Source organism: Macaca mulatta, chromosome 9 (genome assembly GCF_049350105.2).
Source record: "Macaca mulatta isolate MMU2019108-1 chromosome 9, T2T-MMU8v2.0, whole genome shotgun sequence".
NCBI classification, from domain to species: Eukaryota; Metazoa; Chordata; class Mammalia; order Primates; family Cercopithecidae; genus Macaca; species Macaca mulatta.
Genome location: NC_133414.1, coordinates 25,260,608 through 25,281,461, shown reverse-complemented (window position 1 = coordinate 25,281,461; position 20,854 = coordinate 25,260,608). Strand labels below are relative to the sequence as shown.

General features: G+C 37.4%; 1 protein-coding gene across 2 annotated transcripts in view; it reads right to left on the bottom strand.

Moving 5' to 3' along the window:
• KIAA1217 overlaps positions 1-20,854 on the bottom strand; it is an 839,292-nt gene that overhangs the window by 711,959 nt on the left and 106,479 nt on the right. The gene's annotated exons all lie outside the window — the stretch shown is intronic.

Below are 20,854 nucleotides of genomic sequence, written 5' to 3'. Positions count from 1 at the left end.
CCCCTGACAAACATACCCATGCCCTAACCCCTGGAACCTATGAATATGTTTAATTACACGGCAAGAGGGACTTTGCAGATGTCATTAAAGTTATAGATTTTGAGGGAGTTATCCTGGATTGCCTAACGGAGCCCATTCCACTCATATGAGCCCTTACAGGTGAAGACCTTTCTCTGCCATCTCTTCTAGGGGCAGAAGAGATGCAGCAAAAGAGGAAATCAGAGATTCTAAGCCTAAGGACTCAAACTTTTGCTGGTTCTGAGATGGAGGAAATCACATGATGGAGCAGCCCATGTGCAAGGACCAGAGGGAGCCTCTGGGAGCTAAGGGTGGTCCCTAGCTGTCCTGAGAGCAGGCAAGGAAGCAGGACCTCAGTCCTACAACCGTAAGGAACGGAATTCTCCCAACAACCTGAATGTGCTTAGAAGTGGATCTACCCCAAAGCCTCCAGAATGGAACACAGCCCTGCCAACACCTTGACTTGGGCCTTGTAAGACTCTAAGCAGAGGATCCAGGTGAAGCATGAATCTAAACAGAAGACCCAGGTGAAGCATGCTTAAGACATTTATCTATTGTCTCACAGGCAATTTGTTACTATAACAATAGAAAATGGATGCAAGTATAAATTATATTACATTCTGCTTAACTTGGGGACTCATAGGTTAATAACTCCTAATAAAAAAGTGCTTCCTTCATCTTTAATTTAGGCTAAATTTAGACATATGGTATATGTGCTAATTGATTTTTCAATCATCCTTGTTTTCAGATCAAAGGATAAACTTAGTAATCTAGAGGGGCTCATTCTCAAGACATATATCATTATTGTAAATACTTGTTTCACTCTCATTCTCACAAAACTCTGTGAGAAAAACAAAGCCTTTATTTGGCTTTTGCTAAATACCTCTCCATCCTTGTGGCAGACTTAATCTAAGTATTTTGTTTCTTTAAGCAATCAAGGGGCATATTGTTCTCTACCACACCATCAGAATGGAAGTACAATTACCCCAACCTGATAAATGCAACAAAAGGTTGATAGGTCTGTGATGCAGAAAAAACCTGTTGATTCTGGCTATTGACTTGATTTATCAGTCAAATTGACCTTAAGAAAAATCTCATTCCTTCTAACACAAAACAACATCAGCAACAACAATAAAGACAAATATAAATTTTGCAAATTTTCCATGAGTCAAACAATTCCTGTTTGTCTGCTCCCTGTTGGCACAAATTCCTACACACTCTGATATGTGTGTGTTCAAGATAATCTATTAAAATAAAGTTTATGCCTTGTTTCTACTACTGCAATCAGATCTAATATATATATATTAGATTATATATAGATTATATATTATATATAAATTATATATTAATACATATTAGATTATATATAGATTATATATAAATATATATTATATCTATATGTATATATGGCAAAATTATTAGTTCTTTTTCTAGGTAGCGCAGCCCCATGAGTTCTGAGTTTAGGGCTTCCAGAAGTTTTGAGTTCATGAGTTGAAACCAGAAATTGCCAGAAACCTGAAAAAAGCCCTATGCAAGGTTTGGAGTCTGTTACAAACTAAAGAGATGAGTTAAGGTGGGTCGTCCCTGATAGGAAAGGGATGGAGACTATGGTTTTGAGTTTAGGCAGTGAAAATAAGTGGGGACTGAATAAGGAGATGAGTGGTGAATGTGTGGAGCCGTGGTGCCTGCACCTGCTCTTACTTATTGTCTAGAAGATCTGATGGGATGGTCTGAGAAGCTGTGGCCTGAACATAAGAAGCAGGGGCTTCAGGAGACCTGGAAGATGATGGCCACATTCCAAGCAGTGGGAGAAGTACCTCCTTCAGTGGCTTAGGCCCCAAGGGTTTGGACAACACGCATCTCAGGGGTGATCCTGATGGCCTAAAGAGTTGGAGGCCCCTTCCTAATTTTTTGAACTGCAGAACACCATGAGACTCTTAAGCTACCCTCAGGTGAACAGGCCTCCCATTATGACTGATGTTGGGTGTCAGAGGTAAAACCTAACTAACAGGAGAAAACAGATTTTTATTACATATAGAAATGTAAAGCAATGCAATGTTTTTGTATTTGTTGTGGAGCAAATTCATGCCAACCATATGTGTATGTGTGAATGGGTAGATGGACGAGCATGGAGGAAAGGAATCCAAGAAACTGGTTATTAAAAGGAGGGCCAAATGGAAAAGTCCCTGCTTCCTTCTGCTTCTCAAGGTTTTCTCCATCATTCGTGTTTGACCCTTGGAAGATGGCCCAGGAAGAAGAGTTGCTCCCATGCCTCTCTTAGAAAACACAAACCAGTGCTCACTCTGATTTGTGGTTTGCATGCATTCTTTTGAGTTGACCAGTCTAGTTTGCTGTAGACTGTGCCATATGAACATGGGGCTTTATTCTTGTGCTGTATTCCTGTGACCATGTCCAAATCAGTGCTTAGGAACCATCATGACCCTGTTGGGCAGGTTTGTGCTGCAAAAGAAGTTGACTGGAACTGACACTTAAAACACATGACTTTCCACTTCTAATAACTGATAATTTCAGTGATGATACACACAGGTAAACACATTGCTTGCAATAAATAGGCTGCCTATTTACTTTCTCTTCACTTAATATCACACACACACACACACACACACACACACACACACACCTGCAAGAAAATTAAGCCCAGGAAGATACATTATTAGTTGAAAGTCACGGTTGACTTAATTTTCACAAGTTGGGCAATGCTAAGTTCCTTCTGCAACTTTATCTCACCCACACCACATAAGCACACAGTGAAGCATGAAACCTAAATATGCAAATGGAATATCTCTTGTACAAAGGGGACACATTCTCACAGTGATGATTTTGCTGTTCTTAGCTCTGCATCTTTAAAATTACTTCCACCAGCATCGTATTCTTATCCATCTCTCTTCTACATGAGTGCCATCCAACTCCAAACAAACACTGGGCATAAAGGGAGTATTTCATGCTAATAAGAAAGCCAAGGCAGCAAAGGAACAGCAGGAAAGCTCTGAGATCCCACTCTCTTTAGCCCCACCCTGTACCATCTGCCCTGTGCTACTGATCATCAACAGCTTGATGCTTTTGCAAACAACATTCACGCCCTTTAAGGCAACCTCCTCACTTCTCTGACAACCCACATTTATCACCTCCCTAAAACTCTGGATCAAAACTCACTTCCTCCACAAAAACGTTTTCTGGTTTAATTGTTCTATTAACTGTTTTAATACGTGGGTATTCAGTGAACAATAGAATATTTTGCCCTCATGGATATATAGCTTTAAAAGTGAGATGAAGCACGGTTAATGTTAATTAGAGAGAGGTTGAATGACTGTTATCATAGCAAGTGGATTAGTCTTAGATGGGTAATCATAGAGTAGAACTGTATTTTTCATGGCATTAAACAAAATTGTTGGAATTTTAAAAGAGTTCTGTAAACCACAGAGCCAGTAGGCCTCTGTCAGTTTAATATGTGAAGCTCTGTGAGATAAGGGATATGAAATAGAAGAGAGAGTGTTGAACTTGGAGTCAGGAAACAGGATTTACTCAGAATTTTATGCTCCAATGTTTGCCTCATTTTCTACATAATTAAAATGTAGACTCTTTGACGATGAGCTTTGTGGTTCTCCCCGCAAAACACACATAGCCCACATAATAAAAAGTTGGATAATTCTGTACATGTACCAGACACTCTGTAAGTACTTGTGAACATATATTTACATGTATGACTATGGCCCGGAATCAGTTTTAGTGGTTTTAAAAAGAAATAGGCACTATCCTAAATTTATAGATCTTCAGAGCTTAGAGAATTCTTTAGTCCAGAAGTTTTATTTTACATGGAGAGAAACTGAGATCAGGATGATTTATTCAAGAGCATAGCACTAAAAAAAAATAACTCAGGTGGCACTGAATTCAGGCTCCTGAACTACTGGTCTGGTATTTCTCCCAAGGCTCCATATAGCATATAAAGGGCAATCTGTTTCAAAAATTCAATGTTATGACACAAAATGTTTCAAATCACCAAGACAAATTGTCATGTACGATGGCATCACAAAAGTATTAAGACAGACATATTTTTTTGTGTCTATGGGCAAAACGTTTTGCTTGATGATTTTCCTACAGGAGCTAAGTATTTGCAGACTATTTTAAGATCTGTATTATTTAGGATTGCATTCAGCTGAATATATCTAGTGATCTCCAAGTTAACGAGCATAACACTTATTTTTCTGTCACCTAAAGACGTCCAGCAGCAGGGGGGCCAAGGCTGGTGTGGAGCTCACTGGTGTCAGCGGTCCACGTCATCTCTCACTGCTACACATCTTTCCCTATTACATTCGGGTTCAAGGTTGATCCTGGAGCTCCATCTTTCTCCCCTGAATTCAGAAGAGGTAGAGAAAGGGCACACTCCTCTCTTTCAAGAAGACCTCCTGGAGGTCCCAAACCAAAGTTCTGCTTACATTGCCTTAGCTAGAACCTAGTCATGTGTCCCTATCTGACTGCAAGGAGCCTGGACAATGCAGTCTTTTATCAGGGTGGCCATGCTCCCTGCTAAAATAGAGATTCTGTTCCCAAGAAAGAAGGAGCGAGTGGATATGATGTGCCGCCAGCATCCTTTTCCACAGAAAGCCTGCTCAACAATTCCTCAATTGCTTTCTTAATCAATTTAAAGATTGCTTTAATATCATGCAAATAATCCACACTTTAAAATGGAACACTATAATTTCTATGAATAAAGTAATACAAACCAGTATAATGAGAATCATTTTAAACGCATTATGTACATAAGGGAGATTTTATTAAGACGTGATCATTATGAGCTCACATCTTTGGTTGAGACTGAGAGCTGCAAAATAATCCCAGGGCTATCAGAAAATTCCTCACAGGGCAAGGAAATAGTCACCAGGTCATGACATTTGTCAAGAGAGCTTACAGAGCTGTGATTTCTTCAAGAGTGTGGCCAGCCCTTTCCCCCGACCCTTCCCACTTCCTTAAGCCCTGCCAAAGGACAAATTATTGCCAAGGCAACCAAGGCCCTTCATGCTCCCCTGCTGATTACGGTCGCCTGTACTGTGATCAAGCAAGCACTAAGGAGCAAGAGGGTGCTCTGGGGCAGATGGAAGTGGGTTTTGGTTTCTGTCACTGAATGCCTGGAGTCCTGGTTTCCGTATCCAAATCACAGAGGCGAAGATTGCTGACTCTTCCTTTATATTCCTTCCTCTTGCTGGGGCTACTACCAATAGGGAATCTGGAAAATATGAGTTACTCAAAATCTAGGGTTTAAACAAATGCAAAATATTTTTCACTTTGCGTCTAATTAGTCCCTTTTAGCCCTTCCCAGTTAGTTATTCAGAATGGGAGCCTGGTGCGCTCTCTCTCTCTCTCTCTCTCTCTCTATATATATATATTTTAATATTTACAATAGGTTATATATATTATATAAATATACATTATTTATATTTTATATATTATTTATATATTATATAATATATATTATTCATATATTATACTATATATTATTTTTATATGATATATAAATATATAACAATATTTTATATAACATATAACATATAAAATATATATTATTTATTACATATAAATAAAGTTTTGCCTGTAGACACAAAAAAAGTATGTCTTAACTAATACCTTTATTGATGCCATTGTACACGGCAATTTGTCTCGATGGTTTGAAACTTTATGTGTGTGTGTGCGTGTGTGTATGTATGTATATCTACTTGTGTGTGTATATATATGTATATACATATATGGTTCACTTGAACACTGGAATGCCTGAGCGCCTGGGCTCAAGTGATCCTCCTGTCTCGGCCTTCTAAGTAGCTGGGATTATAGAATCATGCCACCACATCCAGCTATAATTTTTAAATTTTTTGTAGGGACAGAGTCTAGCTATGTTGTCCAGGCTGTTCTTGAACCCCTGGCCTCAAGCAATCCTCCTGCCTCAACCTGCCAAAATGTTGGGATTACAAGTATGAACCACCACATCTGGCCCCATATTTCATATACAAAAACTGCATTACTGTCATCCAAAAACCCTTGTCAACCACCTCAAAATGAGACTAGTACTATTTCAACACTGTAACCAAAGTCATTGAAATGATTCTTCTCTCAAAAACCTGTTTCCTTCTTTCCATTATTCTCACCTCCAATGTCCCATCTGTTGATATTGAAGAGATCTTAAATACCCTTCTGTCTTCTTCACAGTTATAAAAACTGTGATCTTTTGGATTTCTGACAACTCCTTTTATCCTTGAGTTTACTCTTTATTCCTCAAGTTACCTATCCTCTCTGGATCTGTCTTATCTCATCTGGAAAATTGAGTGTTTTGAAAAGACAGTGCCTCAAGTATATCCCAGCTCAAACATTCCACGATTTTATGATAGAATTGCCAAATAACAATGTCACACAACGCAAGTGAAGACTTTAAACTTCTCTTGCAATGTTTCAATAAGAACTACAGCCATTTAAAAATAATTTGACAATTCTTCTGGATGGATTCTTCTGAAGAAGAAATCATTTGTATACATCATCCTGTCTTATCATACTTTCGCAGCTGCCGATGAAAGGCAATTCACTATGCCATTTTGGGAGAGTTGGTGAAATGAAAAGTGATATAGCCTCCCAGGTAAGTACCAATTAAAATTATTTCAAATCATTTAAAATGACTGTTACATAATACTCTTAGAGTATGGCTTTTGGAAGAACTAGCACTTTGTCTTTTTGCAAGGGGAAAGGAATCATCCTACTTTCCAACTATGCAGGACTATCTGATGTGAAGTACTTCTGCAATACATATTCTTCACTGCTCATTGTTCTTTCAAGTTCTTGGCAGCAGGGATAGCAGTATATGCTGCAACCTGAGAACAGCAGACTCATCCTTTCTTCCACTTGCCTCTCTTTTCCTTGCTTGTTTCCCAGAATCTCTATGTGCCCTGCTCTATTGCATAAAGAACAGTGCCCAATGGCCGATTTCCACTATTCTCCTTCTGACTATGCCTCTCCAGTTAGTGATAAACAATGCAGAAATGCCAGTCTCCAACCATTTGTCCAATTGCCTTTCCAATTATAATGATAAGATATAGTGTATTCTAGAGCTCCCTATAGTGATTTAGACTTCTCACACCATCACTCAGTTCTTCCACATAGAGTTGGACAAAGAAGAATTGTGTTTTAAATACAGTATTGTCAACAAGTGAACTCCTGACCTCAAGTGATCCACCTGCCTAGGCCTCCCAAAGTGCTGGGATTATAGGTATAAGCCACCACACCCGGCCAGTTCGAGATCAGACTGGCCAACATGGCAAAACCCCATCTGTACTAAAAATACAAAAATTAGCCAGGTATGGTGGCAGGTGCCTGTAATCCCAGCTACTTGGGAGGGTGAGGCAGGTGAATTGCTTGAACCCAGGAGGTGGAGGTTGCAGTGAGCCGAGATAGCACTACTGCACTCCAGCCTAGGCAACAGAGGAGACTCCATCTCAAACAAACAAACAAACAGACAAACAACAACAACAGGAAATGTGAGCATGGGAAACTGCTTCTCCTAAGGATCAAAGTAATATCTGCAAAAAAGAAAAAACTGTAGCCTAGTACTGTTTTGTGTCTATTCAAAATGTCACTCAATACCTTGCTGAGGGGATCTTTACAGCTCAAGGTAATGCAAATGCTGGTTTACCAGGAAACAACTGCCTTAAAGTTTTGCTTAAGGGGTGTAGTTTAACTTTAAATATGGCACCCCACAGGAAAGAAGGGGAGTTCCTAGAAGACTTCATTCACTTTTATTAATTTCAACGTAACTTAACTTCCAGGGAAGACAGTACCTTCCTGTAAGCAGTTCTCTGAAGGAAAGGGCTATTTGGTAAATTGCAGTGAGCCTGGAGAATTTCAACTTTGCCCTGCTTATGCAGCAAAAACATTTTCCAAACACCAAAATGATCAATTCCATCAAAGACTTCATAAATGAAATTTCTTATTTCAGATTTCTAAAATTTACCTTGGGACAATAACATTTAAAATGCACTCAAACTCATTATACACGAAATACATGAATATAAGTTTATATTTTCTTTGCATTGTGGGGATAAATAATGTAGTCATCCAAGAATATTTTAAATTATTAAATTTTACCATCCACTGTCTTTATGTAGAGTAACAAGACTTCAGTTTTAAATGATGTAATCTTAAGCAATTTTATGCTTTTTTATGTAGAAGAAAGAGCTTAGGACCACAAAAATCTCTAACAATCTTTCTAGCTGTAAGATGTTATGAAATGATAAAAAAAAAACTTAGCCTCAATTTTAAGTTCTTCATTTTTTGTGCTGTTATCACAACAAGATAATAATAATAATAATAATAATAATGTTTTAGATTTATAAAGCTTTTCTTGAGGCACTTTCAAATCCATGATCTCATCTACTTATTGGAAAGATGTAGTTAGAGAGAAAGAATCTTCATATTTTCACTTGCGTGTTTTCCCTGACAAGTGCTAAGCCTGGGGAATTTATCAGAGCCATAAAATCCTGACCTGGAAAGGTCACTTAATTGATACCATTTTGCAGCCTTCAACAAAACCGAGGATCAGAAAAACACTGGATGTTTCACACTTCATCCTCTACTTCTTGATTAAATCAGACTCTAAGTGATTTTTTTTTTTTTTGGTTATCTACTAAATGATTTAAAATAACAGAACTAAAGAACAATGCATATCCCTGCAAGAACAGAAAAATGTCAGGCTACACATAATGGTTTATTTCAGAGTAAAATCTTACTGAGGAAACCTAATTGGATAAGAGCACAGGACAATTTCAAATATGAGAAGGATTAATTTTGAAATGGAGGTTTATGAGTGGCTCATCCTATGGAAAACTGGAACGTTTCTTCCAAGCAAATTTCAAAAAGTTTTCCCATAACTTATTCATGCAGTAGTTACATTGAGTACCTGTTTGGGTCATCCCCAGTGCTTGCTGTCCGGTTAGGGATACAGAGTGAACAGTCACGGGAAATAGCTAACATATATTGAGAAGCCAGCATGCTCTTCGCTGTGCTAAGTGCTTCATGTACAATTAAGACAGACCCAAGGTCACTCAGCCAGGAAACAGGAGCACCTGGATTCCAACATTGATCCGCCCATCTGGAGTCTGTTCTGTGAAGGGTCCCACATTGGAGGAGTAAGCTGGAGTCCCTGCCCTCGAGAAGATTACCCAGATATGGGAGTAGAATGATCCACTCATTCCTCCCATAACTCTACTGCTTGCCTTTAAATTGTTCATTTCTGTCAACTATTCCTATATGCAAAATAAAACATCAGCTCAGAAGCCATCTCTCTCAGAGATAATTTTTTTTTGGGGGGGCTCCTTTTAAAAAGTGCCTGCTAATGATCTGCTAATTGTTTTAGGTCTTTTTAAGTGAATTTTGAAATCACTAAAAAGTCAAAAACTGCGAAAGCTTTGTCAGAATTTATGCTTCCTGGGAGAACTGCATCATTCTGAATTGACAGCTGCGGGCTCAGCATTAAGTAAATGCAGGATCTGGGCATCAAGGAGAAATGTTCACACAGTTACTACTTGATTAAAAATAACACAGCGCTGATAAGGACATAATGAAACAGGCACTTACTGGGAGAGTGTGAACTGACACAACTTTCTGGAAAACAATTTGCATGCAGTCTAGAAAGATGTTTATGGTCTTGGACCCAGTTACTCTACTTCTTAACTAGAACCCATTCTAGGGATAGACTTAGGTATCTGGACCAACATGTATTTATACATGTGTTTATTAGCCCTTAATAATAATACCACAATATTGAAAGTACTTTATAAGTGTGCAAGAATATAAAAATAATTAAATACATTATGATACATAAATTACATAGTAGGATTTATAACCATTTTATAAATATTTTCCAAATATTTTGAACAATATAGGAAAAATTTCACCACAAAATTTTAAGTGAGAGAAACAGGATCAAACCATTATATACATAAAGATCTTATTTAAAGATAGATAATTACAGAGAGGAGGAAAAGGATAGGACAGGACAAGGTTTATGTGCATAAAAAGAAGGGCTATAGTGAAACAAAAAAAAATAGCAAAGGAATTATTTATTTTGCAAATCAGGTATCTTATAAGAGAATTGTATATATAATACATAGAGAATTATTACAACGATATAAAGACAAATAACCCAGTTTTTAAAAATGGGCAAAGGAGCTGAGAGTTGTCCAAAGAAGACACACAAATGGCCAATAGGCTCAAGATGTTCAACATGATGAGCCATCAGGGAAAAACAAACCCAAACCACAAGGAGATAGCACTTAACACTCACTAGGATGCTATCATCAAAAAATCAGACAATAACAAGTACTACAGAGAATGCAGAGATTTTGAAACCTTCTATGCTGCTGGTGCACATGTAACATGGTGTAGCCTCTTTGGAAAACAGTCAGGCAGTCCTCAATGGTTAAACATAGAGTTACCATAGACCCAGCAATTCCTTTCCTACGTTTACACCCAAGAGAGAAAAACACAGGTCCACACAAAAAGTTGCACATGAATGTTCATAACAGCATTACTCATAATAGCCAAAAAGTGGAAACAACTCATGAAGAAACATTGAAAATGTTAAGCTAAGTGAAAAAAAAAACAATCACACACACACACACAGAAACCACATACTGCGTGGTTTCATCTATAGAATTATCTAGAATAGACAAATCTACAGTGAAAGAAAATAAGTGAATGGTTAACTAGTGCTAGAGTGGAAGATTGATGGGAGGCAGTGTTGGGCGTCACAGCCAGTGGGCACAGGGTTTCTCTTTGGGGTGATGAAAATGTTTTAAGATTGATGGTGGTGATGATTGCACAACTCTGGGAATACACCAAAAACTACTGAACTGTGCACTTTAAATGAGTGACTTGTATGTAATGTGAATTTTATACTATTTCAACAGAGCTAGCTTTTTTAAATTTAAAAAAATACCAAGGAAACAAGAATAATTAGTTTCATTATTTCATCTATTAACCCTATTCCAAGCTTCTACTATGGCCTGTGCCAAATACAATGAAAGATACCATATAAAGTAAATCTTTTGTTTTTAAGGCATTCACATGAATTAACTCTCACTCATGCTAGAGGTAATAATGTGACTGTGTATATACAACTAGTTATAGATTATACATATATTCTGTCATAACACTAGCAAAAGCATGGAATGTGTATTATCATTTCTTACTTCATTGTCTTTTATTAAGCAATCTTGTGTAACTTCATCACTTAATGTAAGTATCTACTAAATCAGATCTGTATTTCCAATTGTCTTATGGAAACATCCATCTGGGTTTCCCATAGTATCTCAAATTTAAGTGGGTTTTTTGTTTGTTTGTTTTTGTTTTGAGACAGGGTCTTGCTTTGTCACTCAGGCTGGAGTGCAGTGGCACAAACAGAGCTCACTGCAGCCTCCACTTCCTGGGTTCAAGCGATCCCCTCACCTCAGCCCCCCAAGCAGCTGGGACTGTAGGCATGCACTACCCCGTCAAGCTTAAGTGTTAAACAATGTTTTCATCCTCCATTCCTCCCCATTATTGCTATACCAAATCCACACTTCTTTTATTTCCACATCTCAGAAAGCGTATGGCACAGCATCCTCTTAGAAAGCAGGTTTAGAAACTCAGAATCCCCTGAGTCTGCTCACCTCCCTGTGTCTAGATTCAGGCCATCAGCAGGGTCTTATAATTCCACCTCTTGAGTGTCTCTAGCATTCATGTTCCAGTCTCCCACTGCCATAGCCCTGGTTCATGCCTTCACCATCTCCCGCATGGAACAGTACATCCATTTCCCAAGTTGTACGTCTAATTCCAGCTTCCCCTTCCCTTTCTCATCCTCACATTGCAGTAAGGGTTAGCTTTCCTCCCTTTTTTAAATTGCATTTTTTAAACAGTCTAAAATACACTTGACTACAGAAAATCCTCTAACTAAGAATGAACATACCTTAATATAATGTAACTTTTACCGTAATTTTATTTTCTATTTAGAAATGGGGCATTTTGGCCAAAACTGAGTTCCCCTTTTTTCCCTCTCCAGTCTCACTCCCTTCTTTCTTGCCCCCCAAAATTTGGATGCATAATTGTAGTCCATATACTATATATATACTCTCTCTATATATAATATATATACACACACTATATATACTATGTATAATCTATATATACATAGACATAATTAAACAGACACTTACTAGGTGTATAATCTATATATAGTATATATAGTGTATAATCTATATAGAGTATATATAGTATATGGACTAGAATATACACTATGTATAATCTATATGTAGTATATATAGTGTGTGTATATAGATATCTACATATACACTATATAGTGTATATATAGTGTGTGTATATATAGATATGTACATATATACTATATGGTACATATAGTATACTATGTATAATCTATATATAGTATATAGTGTGTATATATAGATATCTACATATATACTATATAGTATATATAGTATACTATGTATATATAGTATATATAGTGTGTGTATTTATAAATATCCACATATATATACTATATAGCTGTTCATATATATACAGATAGACAGGTAGTCAGAGAGAGGGTAGGTACATAGGTAGGTAGGTAGATAGAGAGACAGATAGATGAATGGATGGATAAATGCTTGACTTACAATGGAGTTATGTTGATAAACCTATCCCAAGTTGAAAATATCATAAGTCAAAAATGCATTTTACACACCTAACCTATGGAACATCATAGCTTAGCCTAGCCTAACTTAAAAGAACACTTACATTGGCCTACAGTTGGGAAAATCATCTAACATAAAGCTGATTTTATAATAAAGTGTTGAATATCTCATGTAATTTATTCAATGCTGTACTGAAAGTCAAAAACAGAATGGTTGTATGGGTACTTGAAGTGCGGTTTCTACTGAATGTATACTGCTTTCGCACCACTGTAAAGTTGAAAAGTCATAAGTCAAACCATTGTTAAGTCAGATATATCTGCATATGAAGATATATGTGTTGCTATCCAGCATATTGTAATGAGAGTTATTCCTTGGTATTAAATTATTTGATACTATTTTAAATGATACTGTTCTTTAAAATTTATTTTTAATTGTTGCCATTACATATTATATAAACACGGTTAGTTTTTGTATATTGAACTTCATTTAGCAACATTGTTAAATTCTTACTAATTTATAGATTATTTGTGAAAGGTTTTTTCTTTTACAAGGTATGTTTAAAGCATTTAGTTACTGTGATTACTTACCTGTTTAGATTTATTACTGTCATTTTATTTTGTGTATTGAATTTACCTTGCTTTTCCTGTCTTCTTACCTCACTTTTGTTGAATTAATCATTTTCTTTATTCCTTTTTATTTTCTCTGCTATATTTTATTTTTCTCCCAAATTATACATTCCACTTCTTTTCTCATAATACCCTTAAAGTTTCACATGGAATCTTAATTTTAGTAAGTCTAGATTTAATTAGTATCTTTAATATTTTTCCAAGTAACCCAAGGATTCAACTGTCTCCTTCTCCCAACCTATGTCCCTTGTTATCACTGTTTTGCATCTTTTTTCTTAAATATCCATTGTTAAATGTTTTTAATATTACTTTTACTTGCATTTGTTTTTATGATGTTCTTTATTCATCATTCTTTTCTGTATTTAATTTCCTTCTTTCTCAAGGACACGTTTGAACTGTGAAGTCAGAGTTGTAAATACTGTTATTCTTTTTAAGTCAAAGTTTGCCATTGTTTATTCTTTTATTTTATCCTGGGTATAATTCTACACTGACAATTATTTTCCTCTGTGCCTTGAAGATATTTCACTGTCTTATGTCATGTCCTGTTGCAGATGCCAAGTGTATTATCTAACAGCCCTTCCTTGTTAGGGATTTGCCTTCCTCTCTGGAAGCTTATAAAATTTTCTTTATGCTGTTAATGTTATGCATTTTCACAGTTGTAGGTCTTGGGTGAGTTTATATTTTTATTTTATTATCTACTTATCATATTCAGGGACCAGTGTGGAACCACTTGAGTTCTGTAATATTCTCACCATTTTCACTTTGAATATTGCTTCTTTCTCATCTTTTATTTTCTCTTCTGACAGTTTTATTAGACATAAGTTGAGGTGTTTTAATGTAGCCTCCATTTTTTCTTCTCTTAAATTTTTCATCTCTACCTTTCTGTACTGAATTCTCCATCATTTTCTCACACTAATATTCCAGTTCACCCTTTTTTCTGTTTGATCTATTGCTCAAACCATTTGCTTTTTTCTTTAAATGACTGCAGTTCTAATTTTAGAAAGCCTCTCGTTATTTTCAAATGCTCTTACACAGTTTTATAAGAGCACTTGACAAATACTCTTATAAAAACATGTTATACAACAATCCTATGGGTTTTCTTCTTTCTTTGGTTCTTTGAACATCCTAAATATCCTTGAATTGATGTTTCTGATTATTCTATTATTTCTAATTTTTGGAACCTACATTCTACCATTTGTTGGGCCTAATTCTCTCTGCGTTACTTCATTACTCACAGGCCTTGTACTTTTTTAGTGTGACTTCACCTTCAGTGGGGATTATTTTCTATTCAAGTTCTTTTAGGAGGAGTACCAATGTGATGATTGCAGATGTCTCTGCCAGAGGCCTACTCATTTCTCCTGTTCCAAGACATTTTTCATGTTAATTTCGCAATGCTGGGTTCCCTACCACATAGATAGTGTAAACCCAGATCTTACATCTGCAGTGGCAATAGCCTGGAGTTCTAACTTCTCTTTGGTGATCTTTTTCCAATGGCACCAGAGATATGGCAAGTTTGTCATCAATCCTCTGAGCCAGTGCGCAGTTGCTGTTTCCTTTTGAATTAATGAGGCAGCCCTTTCTAACTCCTGGCTTGGTGCATGTAGCTCAGATCTAAGAGTATGGCCTGAACTGCCTTCCCATGAGCTTAAAACTCCAATTGCCAGCAGTCAGAGCCTGCATCTTTACTGCTTTCTCTCATGGTCCATTTAAATGCCAGTTCCTGCTCACTGCCCTGCCTCTGAGTTTCCTCCTCATTTCTGACAGCTGAGGCCTTCCATTTCTTGATTTTGAACCTGAAGTAGGTATTTACATTTTTATACTTTTTTGACATGGCTGTATGCTGAAGTGAAAGGCTGGGAAGTTGTTTCACATCAGCTCACTCAGCCATATTCATCCTATCCTTCTCAACACAAATAGGATCACATTGCCTTCAATGGGTTCCCATTTGCTTGAAGAATAAAGTTGATTTCTCTCTCTAGCTATTTTATAAACTTCACATCCAGGTAGGATTCTGGCTTCTAAACTTGACTTGTAGCCACACCCTTAACTACAGCCATAATGGCGCAGGCCTCATTCCTGAACATTCTGTGTAACATCACAACCCCACATCTTTGTTTCAAGAAACTTCATTTAGGGGTAGCTTCTAGGTCCTATTTCTATTTATAATGATGTTCTGTGACCTTCATCTAAGATCTGTGAGTTTTCCATTTCAGAGAGTGCAAAATGAAGGCAGCACAGTCAACTACATAATCCAGGTCACTAATCCACTCAACAAAAGCCACATAGGAGAGTAAAAACATCCATTCAAAAGGCCAGAAAGGCCCTGTGCAGACAGAAGCAGCTGACCAAGCTGAAAAGATTCGTTGAGCTTCATATCAATGCCACAGTCCTGTGTAGACAGTATCTTGAAGTTCATTAAATCCTCAGAGCTTAGCTCCCTGCTCTAAGGCAACATTTGCTCTGCCCTCTTTCGCAGGAGCAGCCTGCTGAGGAGATAGCTGTTATAGTTTGTGTGCTTCATTAGAGCAAGGAAATATAGTTCGCTCTGCCCAAACAAATCCTGGCTGCTAATGGGCCAATATATTGTGAATGCAGAGTTAGGATTGCTGGGACAACAAAGAACTGAAGAGGGGGTGGGAAGCACCTTAGGAACCAAGAAAACTGCATTTGTAAGCTTCATTTTATACCACATAGCAAGTGAATCAATAACTTGAAAATGTACAGTGAAGGCAAAAAGGAGTTGATTGCAATCTTCAAAGAATCGGCAAAAAGAAAAAGTAGGAGTGCAAATTAAACTCATTCAAAAGAGTCAAGACAGTTGGTTCAAACCTAAGAAGATTCCACTAGGCTAGCAAAAAATCATTATTCCTAGAAGAGATGACAGAGGAAAGTAATAGAATACGAAATGTGAATACAAAAAAAGAAACCACCCAGATGTTTGTTTTGAGAATTTTCTTTTCACAGCATAATTCATGAGAATGCAAAATGGTATCCTTAGCAAGACAGATGAATGTAAAAATGGAAGATCATCACCAAGGTAAAGGGAGGTGTAGTCATTGGGGCACCACCTGAAGAAATGAAAAATGACTTCCTCAATCTCTAGTTTTATGCTATTATCTAAAAGCAAAGCCAATTTAATGTAAAAAAAAAAATCATTCACATCTTATCATTTGTTTCTTATTTTTCAGTTTAGATTTGTTAATCCACCACTTTTAATTTGGTCTTAAATATGCATCCTTTTAACCTATGAGAATATTATCATACAATAGTGGAATAAACTTAGCAACGGCAGAACATTCTTCTCAATAAATCTTTCCCTTCTCACGTGCACACAGGTGCAAGTGCGTGTGTATACACACATGTCCCTCAATCTCTGGAGTGAATATCTAAGGAATCCCCAAGATAGGAGTATCATCTGATTAGATGATATCTTTTTTTTTTTAATAGACAGAAATTTTATCATTTGCTGACATCAAATTCATACATATTTTTCTCTTTTTTTTCTGTTTCTTTCTTTCTTTTTATTTATTTATTTATTTTTTATTTTTCTGAGATGGAGCTTTGCTCTTGTTGTCCAGGCTCGAGTCACTGCAACCTCTGCCTCCCAGTATCAAGTGATCCTTCTCACTCAGCCTCTTGAGTAGCTGGGATTACAGGCACCCACTAGCACACCCAGCCAATTTTTTGTATTTTTAGTAGAGATGGGGTTTCACTATGTTGGCCAGGCTGGTCTCGAACTCCTGACCTCAGGGGATTCACCCCCCTCGGCCTCCCAAAGTGCTGGGATTACAGGCGTGAACCACCGACTTGGCCCTATTTTTCTTTTATAGTTAGTGCTTTCTATGTCCTGAGAAATTTTATTTTTAACTTTTAAGTTCAAGGGTACATATTAAGGTTTGTTACATAGGCAAACTTGTGTCATGGGGGTTTGTTGTACAAATTACGTTATCACCAGGTATTAAGCCTAGTATCCATTTGTTATTTTCCCTGATCCTCTCCCTCCTCCCACCTTCTACCTTCTAGTAGGCCCTAGTCTGTTGTTCCCCTCTATATGTCCATGTTTTCTCATCATTTAGCTTCCGCTTATAAGTGAGAAAGTATGGTATTTGGTTTTCCATTCCCATGTTAGTTTGCTAAGGATAATGGCCTCCAGCTCCATCCATGTCCCTGCAAAGGAAATGAGCATATTCTTTTTATGGCTATATAGTATTCCATAATACATGTGTTGTATTTGTACCAAATGTTCTTTATCCAACCTATCACTGATGGGCATTTAGGTCAATTCTATGTCTTTGCTACTGTGAGTAGTGCTGCAATGAACACAGGCATGTATGTGTCTCTATAATAGAATAATTTTTATATTCCTTTGGCTATATACCCATTAATGAGATTGCTAGGTTGAATGGTATTTCTGTCTTTAGTATTTCACCTCTTTTTAAGTGATTTTTAAACACTGTCTTCCATAATACTTTAACTAATTTATACTCCCACCAACAATGTATAAGCATTCCTTTATTTTCACAGCCTCATCAGCATCTGTTATTCTTTCACTTTCTAATATTAGCCACTCGGACTTGTGTTAGATCTCATTATGGTTTTGATTTGCATTTCTCTAAGATCAGAGATCTTAACTAAAAATATTTGCCTTATACTGTCCTCTCCCAGGGACCTGGTATTGAGCTCGAATTGAGGTGTCATTAAATACATGAGGATTGGGCCAGTTAACTAGCAGACTAATAGGAGCAATATAGGTTGATCTATTGTCTCAGACTATACACTTTCATTCAAGCTGGCTATCTCATTTACATATGCCATAAATATGATCTCTCTATCATATGCTGTATAAAGCATATATACTTCAGACAATGGCAATGGTGTGTATCTAGATCTGTATATCTCCAGCATGACACTGAAAAAGTAATTCAGACAAAAGGTCTAGACTATAGAAGCACCAAGGACAAGACCTATGTTCATATTGGCTGTGTACACATTCTCTGTTTTAAAAAATGAAACAATTTACCCAAGTGAAAGTCCAACATTTATTCACATGTCCCCAAACCTCTGGTTGTTAGGTGTTATCTTAATGCAAAACATCTGAGTGAGCGGCTCCTAGACCGTACTCATACAAAGAGGAGAAATTCAAAACATTTGAAAGCTGTCACCCAGCTTCCTATCACACTCACCTCTACACAAAGGAAGCTAAGTGACAAGGGGCTCAGAAAGAAAGATGCACTCATGACTTGGCAGCTTTTGGTAGCACATCAGCAGCATATAATTACAACCTTTCCTGAGGTATCCTGGCAGTTTATTTAAGTCATATTTGAATAGTTTCACTCTACCTGTCCTCCTAACAAAGGTGAAGAACCAACAACGAGGAAAAAAGTGCTGGTTGAAAATGTGATCCATATGGAGGCCTAACAGAACAACAACAACAAAAATCCATGTCAATGGCTATGGCCATTGTTTGTCCATATGCCTACATTTTGTCTGTATTTACATCTATATGATGATGTATATAAAATATTATTTTAGGTCTATATTTTTCCACATTTATATCATATATCTATGAAGCTATATAAAATTATTTTGATTTTTATAAATACATATATATCTATATGAATCTGCATCAATGTCTTTGTCATTGTGTGTGTGTGTATGTGTGCGAGCATGTAAACACAAACCCACCAGGTAAAATCAAAGCATTCTCATGGTTGTTTCATCAAGATGCAATTTGAGATGTGTTTCTTCCACACAGCAATGAGATGCAACAAAAAAGACCTAGGCACTAATAGGTTACTTAATATACATCCTACATACAATGAGAAAGTAATATTTCACTGATTTAAAATTGAGAAAACTACATCATAAACAAAGACAGATGTCATAGTGAAGGTCCCCCCAAGAAACAGATTCTGAGATCAAAATGCATCTGCACGATGTTCACTGGGGAGTGCCTTGGGAGCAGGACTCCTATGGGGCATGAGGACAGCAGGATAGGGCAAAGGGAGAAATTGACTGTGATTTAGTTTCAAAAGGAACCTCAACCAACCTCATAAGAAGCGATGGGGCTGAGATGCCCTTTCAGAGATGTTCCAGATTGAGGCATGGGGGCTGGGCCCTGGCACCCTGCCTTTAGCAGTCACAGGACGTGGGCTGCCCCTGGTGTGGGGCATAACCCCTTCTGGGAGGGAAATGCTCAGGGATGGACTCAGTCATGAGCCATCAGGGGGGCATTCCCAGCAGCTGGGGAAATACAGTCCTCAGGACTAAAGGGGGAGTGAGCCGGGCACCAGAGTGTCACAACAAGAGATTCATGAATCCATCTTGTTTTTTTGAGAAGGGCTACTACTTATTATCCCAAATTATAAATCCAGTCTTCTATCTGACTTCTTAGGACAGTGAGTTAACTGTAGTCCAGGTTTCCACATGGAAAAGTGCCTTTGATCACCTTGTAATCTGACAGAAATAGAAAGTTTGCACATTTTGTGGAAAGAGAGTGGGCTCCAGTTCCTTTATCTATAACACAGGGATGATAATAATAGCACCTACCTCATGGGGTGTGCAGAATAAATTAAATTATCCATGCAAAGGTCTTCGAAGAGTGCCTGTCACACAGTTAGCTATTACCAGCATTATTATTTTTGGGAAACTCTGTGAGCTCAATACGGCTTCATGGTTACTATGCTTATTCAGAATGTGCTCCACAAAACCCTTCAAGGGGTAGAGTCAGGAGCCAGCCCAGGTTCCCAACACTTTAGGTTCCAGTGATGTCCCACCTCTTTTTAAGTGATAACCCAATGACTTCACACTACCTTTCATTGACTTTTATGTCAGTGATTTAAAAAATAAAGTTTCTTCTCTGTACTTGATCAGTAGATATGGCTTCAAAAGATAACTGGCATTTCTATTGAGAAGCGCAGAAAGGATAGCTTTAGGTCAACTATTCTAAAATCAAAACCCTGATAGGTGTCAGATGTCCTCCAACCTTTAATCACTCATATGCATTGATTCTATGCCATAGGTCAAGTCAATCAGACACCTGGGTATACAATTTGCAGACAGGTCAATAGATTAGATAGATTACCAGGAAACAGCTCCATGTAAAGGTAGATAAACTATGGCTGCTTTATTGGAATGTTCATGTGGCAATGTACTACCAGAACAATATTTCCTAACTAAAATGATTATGTAGGTAAAAATATTTTGGGCCCTCAATCACTCTTTCTTCATGTGTTGGAACAGACACTGTAGGTGTTCCCTGGCCAACTTCTGCATGTGCGGCGAGAGTGACCACTCACTTAACCATTGCCCTCAGCTTTCATGAAAGGGACCCAGTCTGTCCCATATCTTACCTGACTGTACAAGCTCATGGATCTGCCCTTCATCTGAAACCTAGCACATCTATGCCCCAGATTCTGCCATCAGCTAGGGCCCTCAACTCTCCAATCTGCAGTCTCTCAAGTCCTGATAAGAAAACTATTTCCAAGAAGG